The sequence below is a fragment of the Triturus cristatus genome, chromosome 8 (genome assembly GCF_964204655.1).
Source record: "Triturus cristatus chromosome 8, aTriCri1.1, whole genome shotgun sequence".
NCBI classification, from domain to species: Eukaryota; Metazoa; Chordata; class Amphibia; order Caudata; family Salamandridae; genus Triturus; species Triturus cristatus.
In genome coordinates this window covers 895,237,577-895,245,441 of record NC_140591.1, presented here as the reverse complement: position 1 = coordinate 895,245,441, position 7,865 = coordinate 895,237,577, and positions in this window count along the sequence as shown.

Sequence of the window (7,865 nt, the reverse complement as noted above, 5' to 3'; positions counted from 1 at the left end):
TCTGGTCTAATAGCTAAGGTCTTAACTCTTAATCTGGCCTAGTAGCTAAGGTCTTAGACTCGTACTATGGCCTACAGGTTAAGGTCTTAACTCTTACTCTGGCCTACTGGTTAAGGTCTTAACTCTTACTCTGGCCTAATAGCTAAGGTCTTAGACTCGTACTCTGGCCTAGTAGCTAAGGTCTTAGACTCGTACTCTGGCCTAATAGCTAAGGTCTTACCTCTTACTCTGGCCTAATGGTTAAGGTCTTACCTCTTACTCTGGCCTACTGGTTAAGGTCTTAACTGTTACTCTGGCCTAATAGCTAAGGTCTTAACTCTTACTCTGGCCTAATAGCTAAGGTCTTAGACTCGTACTCTGGCCTACTGGTTAAGGTCTTAACTCTTACTCTGGCCTAATAGCTAAGGTCTCAACTCTTACTCTGTCCTAATAGCTAAGGTCTTAACTCTTACTCTGGCCTAATAGCTAAGGCCTTAGACTCGTACTCTGGCCTAATGGTTAAGGTCTTAACTCTTACTCTGGCCTACTGGTTAAGGTCTTAACTCTTACTCTGGCCTAATAGCTAAGGTCTTAGACTCGTACTCTGGCCTAATGGTTAAGGTCTTAACTCTTACTCTGGCCTAATAGCTAAGGTCTTAGACTCGTACTCTGGCCTACTGGTTAAGGTCTTAACTCTTACTCTGGCCTACTGGTTAAGGTCTTAACTCTTACTCTGGCCTAATAGCTGAGGTCTTAGACTCAGACTCTGGCCTAATGGTTAAGGTCTTAACTCTTACTCTGGCAGACTGGTTAATGTCTTAACTCTTACTCTGGCCTAATAGCTAAGGTCTTAGACTCGTGCTCTGGCCTAATAGCTAAGGTCTTAGACTCGTACTCTGGCCTACTGGTTAAGGTCTTAACTCTTACTCTGGCCTACTGGTTAAGGTCTTAACTCTTACTCTGGCCATAATAGCTAAGGTCCTAACTCTTACTCTGGCCTAATAGCTAAGGTCTTGGACTCGTACTCTGACCTAATGGTTAAGGTCTTAACTCTTACTCTGGCCTACTGGTTAAGGTCTTAACTCTTACTCTGGCCTAATAGCTAAGGTCTTAACGCTTACTCTGGCCTAATAGCTAAGGTCTTAACTCTTACTCTGGCCTAATAGCTAAGGTCGTAGACTCGTACTCTGGCCTAATGGGTAAGGTCTTAACTCTTACTCTGTCCTACTGGTTAAGGTCTTAACTCTTACTCTGGCCTAATAGCTAAGGTCTTAGCTTCGTACTCTGGCCTACTGGTTAAGGTCTTAACTCGTACTCTGGCCTAATGGTTAAGGTCTTAACGCTTACTCTGCTCTATTAGCTAAGGTCTTAGACTCGTACTCTGGCCTAAATGCTAAGGTCTTAGACTCGTACTCTGGCCTAATGGTTAAGGTCTTAACTCTTACTCTGGCCTAATAGCTAAGGTCTTAGACTCGTACTGTGGCCTAATGGTTAAGGTCCTAACTCTTACTCTGGCCTAATAGCTAAGGTCTTAACTCTTACTCTGGCCTAATAGCTAAGGTCTTAGACTCGTACTCTGGCCTAATGGTTAAGGTCTTAACTCTTACTCTGGCCTAATAGCTAAGGTCTTAGACTCGTGCTCTGGCATACTGGTTAAGGTCTTAACTCTTACTCTAGCCTACTGGTTAAGGTCTTAACTCTTACTCTGGCCTAATAGCTAAGGTCTTAGACTCGTACTCTGGCCTAATGGTTAAGGTCTTAACTCTTACTCTGGCCTAATAGCTAAGGTCTTAGACTCGTACTCTGGCCTACAGGTTAAGGTCTTAACTCTTACTTTGGCCTACTAGTTAAGGTCTTATTTCTTACTCTGGCCTAATAGCTAAGGTCTTAGACTCGTACTCTGGCCTACTGGTTAAGGTCTTAACTCTTACTCTGGCCTACTGGTTAAGGTCTTAACTCTTACTCTGGCCTACTGGTTAAGGTCTTAACTCTTACTCTGGCCATAATAGCTAAGGTCTTAACTCTTACTCTGGCCTAATAGCTAAGGTCTTGGACTCGTACTCTGACCTAATGGTTAAGGTCTTAACTCTTACTCTGGCCTACTGGTTAAGGTCTTAACTCTTACTCTGGCCTAATAGCTAAGGTCTTACACTCGTACTCTGGCCTAATGGTTAAGGTCTTAACTCTTACTCTGGCCTAATAGCTAAGGTCTTAACACTTACTCTGGCCTACTGGTTAAGGTCTTAACTCTTACTCTGCCCTAATAGCTAAGGTCTTAGACTCGTACTCTGGCCTAATAGCTAAGGTCTTAACTCTTATTCTTGCCTAATAGCTAAGGTCTTAGACTCGTACTCTGGCCTACTGGTTAAGGTCTTAACTCTTACTCTGGCCTACTGGTCAAGGTCTCAACTCTTACTCTGGCCTAATAGCTAAGGTCTTAACTCTTACTCTGGCCTAATAGCTAAGGTCTTAGACTCGTACTCTGGCCTAATGGTTAAGGTCTTAACTCTTACTCTGGCCTACTGGTTAAGGTCTTAACTCTTACTCTGGTCTAATAGCTAAGGTCTTAGACTCGTACTCTGGCCTAATGGTTAAGGTCCTAACTCTTACTCTGGCCTAATAGCTAAGGTCTTAGACTTTTACTCTGGCCTACTGGTTAAGGTCTTAACTCTTACTCTGGCCTACTGGTTAAGGTCTTAACTCTTACTCTGGCCTACTGGTTAAGGTCTTAACTCTTACTCTGGCCTAATAGCTAAGGTCTTAGACTCGTACTCTGGCCTAATGGTTAAGGTCTTAACTCTTACTCTGGCCTACTGGTTAAGGTCTTAACTCTTACTCTGGCCTCATAGCTAAGGTCTTAACTCTTACTCTGGCCTAATAGCAAAGGTCTTAGACTCGTAATCTGGTCTAATAGCTAAGGTCTTAACTCTTAATCTGGCCTAGTAGCTAAGGTCTTAGACTCGTACTATGGCCTACAGGTTAAGATCTTAACTCTTACTCTGGCCTACTGGTTAAGGTCTTAACTCTTACTCTGGCCTAATAGCTAAGGTCTTAGACTCGTACTCTGGCCTAGTAGCTAAGGTCTTAGACTCGTACTCTGGCCTACTGGTTAAGGTCTTAACTCTTACTCTGGCCTAATAGCTAAGGTCTCAACTCTTACTCTGTCCTAATAGCTAAGGTCTTAACTCTTACTCTGGCCTAATAGCTAAGGCCTTACCTCTTACTCTGGCCTAATGGTTAAGGTCTTACCTCTTACTCTGGCCTACTGGTTAAGGTCTTAACTCTTACTCTGGCCTAATAGCTAAGGTCTTACACTCGTACTCTGGCCTAATGGTTAAGGTCTTAACTCTTACTCTGGCCTAATAGCTAAGGTCTTAACACTTACTCTGGCCTAATGGTTAAGGTCTTAACTCTTACTCTGGCCTACTGGTTAAGGTCTTAACTCTTACTCTGGCCTCATAGCTAAGGTCTTAACTCTTACTCTGGCCTAATAGCAAAGGTCTTAGACTCGTAATCTGGTCTAATAGCTAAGGTCTTAACTCTTAATCTGGCCTAGTAGCTAAGGTCCTAGACTCGTACTATGGCCTACAGGTTAAGGTCTTAACTCTTACTCTGGCCTACTGGTTAAGGTCTTAACTCTTACTCTGGCCTAATAGCTAAGGTCTTAGACTCGTACTCTGGCCTACTGGTTAAGGTCTGAACTCTTACTCTGGCCTAATAGCTAAGGTCTCAACTCTTACTCTGTCCTAATAGCTTAGGTCTTAACTCTTACTCTGGCCTAATAGCTTAGGCCTTAGACTCGTACTCTGGCCTAATGGTTAAGGTCTTAACTCTTACTCTGGCCTACTGGTTAAGGTCTTAACTCTTACTCTGGCCTAATAGCTGAGGTCTTAGACTCGTACTCTGGCCTAATGGTTAAGGTCTTAACTCTTACTCTGGCCTAATAGCTAAGGTCTTAGACTCGTACTCTGGCCTACTGGTTAAGGTCTTAACTCTTACTCTGGCCTACTGGTTAAGGTCTTAACTCTTACTCTGGCCTAATAGCTGAGGTCTTAGACTCATACTCTGGCCTAATGGTTAAGCTCTTAACTCTTACTCTGGCCTACTGGTTAAGGTCTTAACTCTTACTCTGGCCTAATAGCTAAGGTCTTAACGCTTACTCTGGCCTAATAGCTAAGGTCTTAACTCTTACTCTGGCCTAATAGCTAAGGTCTTAGACTCGTACTCTGGCCTAAATGCTAAGGTCTTAGACTCGTACTCTGGCCTAATGGTTAAGGTCTTAACTCTTACTCTGGCCTAATAGCTAAGGTCTTAGACTCGTACTGTGGCCTAATGGTTAAGGTCCTAACTCTTACTCTGGCCTAATAGCTAAGGTCTTAACTCTTACTCTGGCCTAATAGCTAAGGTCTTAGAGTCGTACTCTGGCCTAATGGTTAAGGTCTTAACTCTTACTCTGGCCTACTGGTTAAGGTCTTAATTCTTACTCTGGCCTAATAGCTAAGGTCTTAGACTCGTGCTCTGGCCTACTGGTTAAGGTCTTAACTCTTACTCTGGCCTACTGGTTAAGGTCTTAACTCTTACTCTGGCCTAATAGCTAAGGTCTTAGACTCGTACTCTGGCCTAATGGTTAAGGTCTTAACTCTTACTTTGGCCTACTGGTTAAGGTCTTAACTCTTACTCTGGCCTAATAGCTGAGGTCTTAGACTCATACTCTGGCCTAATGGTTCAGGTCTTAACTCTTACTCTGGCCTACTGGTTAAGGTCTTAACTCTTACTTTGGCCTACTGGTTAAGGTCTTAACTCTTACTCTGGCCTAATAGCTGAGGTCTTAGACTCATACTCTGGCCTAATAGCTAAGGTCTTAACGCTTACTCTGGCCTAATAGCTAAGGTCTTAACTCTTAATCTGGCCTACTGGTTAAGGTATTAACTCTTACTCTGGCCTACTGGTTAAGGTCTTAACTCTTACTATGGCCTAATAGCTAAGGTCTTAGACTCGTACTCTGGCCTAATAGCTAAGGTCTTAACTCTTACTCTGGACTAATAGCTAAGGTCTTAGACTCGTGCTCTGGCCTACTGGTTAAGGTCTTAACTCTTACTCTGGCCTACTGGTTATGGTCTTAACTCTTACTCTGGCCTAATAGCTAAGGTCTTAGTCTCGAACTCTGGCCTAATGGTTAAGTTCTTAACTCTTACTCTGGCCTACTGGTTAAGGTCTTAACTCTTACGCTGGCCTAATTGCTAAGGTCTTAACTCTTACTCTGGCCTAATAGCTATTGTCCTAGACTCGTACTCTGGCCTAATGGTTAAGGTCTTAACTCTTACTCTGGCCTACTGGTTAAGGTCTTAACTCTTACTCTGGCCTAATAGCTAAGGTCTTAGACTCGTACTCTGGCCTAATGGTTAAGGTCTTAACTCTTACTCTGGCCTAATAGCTAAGATCTTAGACTCGTACTCTGGCCTATTGGTTAAGGTCTTATCTCTTACTCTGGCCTACTGGTTAAGGTCTTAACTCTTACTCTGGCCTAATAGCTAAGGTCTTAGACTCGTACACTGGCCTAATGGTTAAGGTCTCAACTCTTACTCTGGCCTAATAGCTAAGGTCTTAACTCTTAATCTGGCCTAATAGCTAGGGTCCTAGACTCGTACTCTGGCCTAATGGTTAAGGTCTTAACTCTTCCTCTGGCCGACTGGTTAAGGTCTTAACTCTTACTCTGGCCTAATAGCTAAGGTCTTAGACTCGTGCTCTGGCCTAATAGCTAAGGTCTTAGACTCGTACACTGGCCTAATGGTTAAGGTCTTAACTCTTACTCTGGCAGTATCAGACCACAGGAGGTAGCCCATAAACCACAGTGAGACTGGGGCAGTACATAATATCAAACAACAATGTCTCAACGTGGAATTCAATGGAAGGACAAGTAATTAAAGGTGAGCTGTATGTTACAGTATCAGGGGAATGAATCCATACACAGAGGACAACAGGAGACCAAGTTAGTAGGAAAGATTGTATTTTCAACACATGATGAACATATTGCGTCATATGTACATATCATATAGGTTAAAAAAGCACTGCGTGACACTTAGTGAAAGTGTAACCGAAAAGATACTGTGCACAAGTGCTCGTGCAGTTTGTGACGGCGCAAGTGACACATAAAGTGGTATATACAGCGGTGAAACGGCGCAGCAAGAGAACAATGGTATTTTGAATATGCCAAAATTAGGGCATTTACACAGTAAATGTATGGGAATTCAAAGGACAGTAAAGCAAATGCCCATGTTTGTAAATGCGCCAACAGTAACGCTGTTGAAGTCGACGGCGTTTCGGCCCGTGACAATCAAGGCCATCATCAGGACTGGTTACACATATTTTGAACAGTGCTAGGGTAAAGAAAAACAATTCTCAAAAACTGGACCAAAATGAAGAAAAAGGGGGACAGATGTGCAGATGGTGGTGAACACGGCGACGCGTAGTGGCCGTGGGTACGGGTCTAATGTATGGCCATGGGCCAAGGAGCAGTGATCGGACGAAAGGTGAGCGCGAGAACGGGTATCACAGCGGCGCGCGAGTCGAGTGAGGCGTGCCCGAGTGGGCAAAGGTAGAGTGAATAGGGACTGGGGCCAAGAAATGGTGAGCTATGTGGTAGAATAACTAACGGATAGAGCGGAAGAGAAATCGCACAGGTGGATGGTAACAGGGATGCAAGGGAGTGCCACAGTGAAAGAAACAGGGAGTGACAAGGGGTAAAGCAAAGGAAAAGAAACTTACTCGCGTGGAAGGGGCGAGCCCGGTGAATCGGCAAGGAGGAGTCAGACGGGTCCGGGGGAGTCCAAACTGGACGGGGGAGAAAAAGGAGGTGAGGAAAAGAACAGGTAGGACGTGGGGGGGGGGAAAGACAGTAGAAGAGATAGGAGCGGCAAACCACTTACTTATTCTAAAAGGACGAGCCGAAAGAAACGGCAACGCTGGACCACGTAATGATAGAAGGGTCCGTGGAAATTCAGGCTGAAAGGGGACAAGGGACAAGGGGTGAGGAAAAGGCAAGGGGGAGAGAACAGTGGGAAAGAAGGGAATAAGGGAGCCACTTACGTCAGGAGGGGGACGGAGATCAATCAATAAGGAAGCTGGAAAGAAAGGAGGGGGTTTAGAGACGGGGCTGATGGACGCATTCCGGGGAGAAAGGATGCGAGCAGAATGTACTTACATTTAGCCGAGGCGAGTGAATCACCGAGGAGGGGTCCGTTAGGAAGGGCGTGCCGGTACGAATCAGGCAGAGAGTGAGGACGGAAGGGCACTGACGAGAGTTTTATGAGGTCAGTGCTTCCGGGTCACGAGGAGCGTCCACCAATCAATGGAAAGAAGACGGAGGCAAGCAGCGCGCTGATGGGTGCTGGCGATTGATAGGCTGGGGGGTGCTAAAAGGGGAGTGAAGCGGAAAGGCCACCAATGGATCGGAGAAGGAGTCATGGCAACCGTTGGTGATAACCCGCAAAGACGCGTGTGTCGCTCGAGTGAGGAAAAGAAGAGTAAAGGAATAACATTTAGAAATGAAAACATTGTGGTCAATTCAGTGGACCCAAAGCAAGCCAGATAAGGCCAATAGCAATATATACAGAATACATAATAAATATAATACATTCGTTTCAATGAAGTCATGGGCCATTAACAGGCTGGTTATGCGATAGTACATCAGGGGTAGGCGTGTGGGGGGGAGGTGGGAAGGAAAGGGGAGGGGGGGGAAGAAGGGAAAGGGGGGGGGTGGGTTGGGAGGGAAGGGGAGGAAAAGGAGGAAGGAAAAAGGGAGAAGGAATGAACAATCAGCTAATTAACAAATGAATGGGGCGGAAGACAAGGGGAAGGGGGGAAGGGAAGGAGACGGGGAAGGGGGG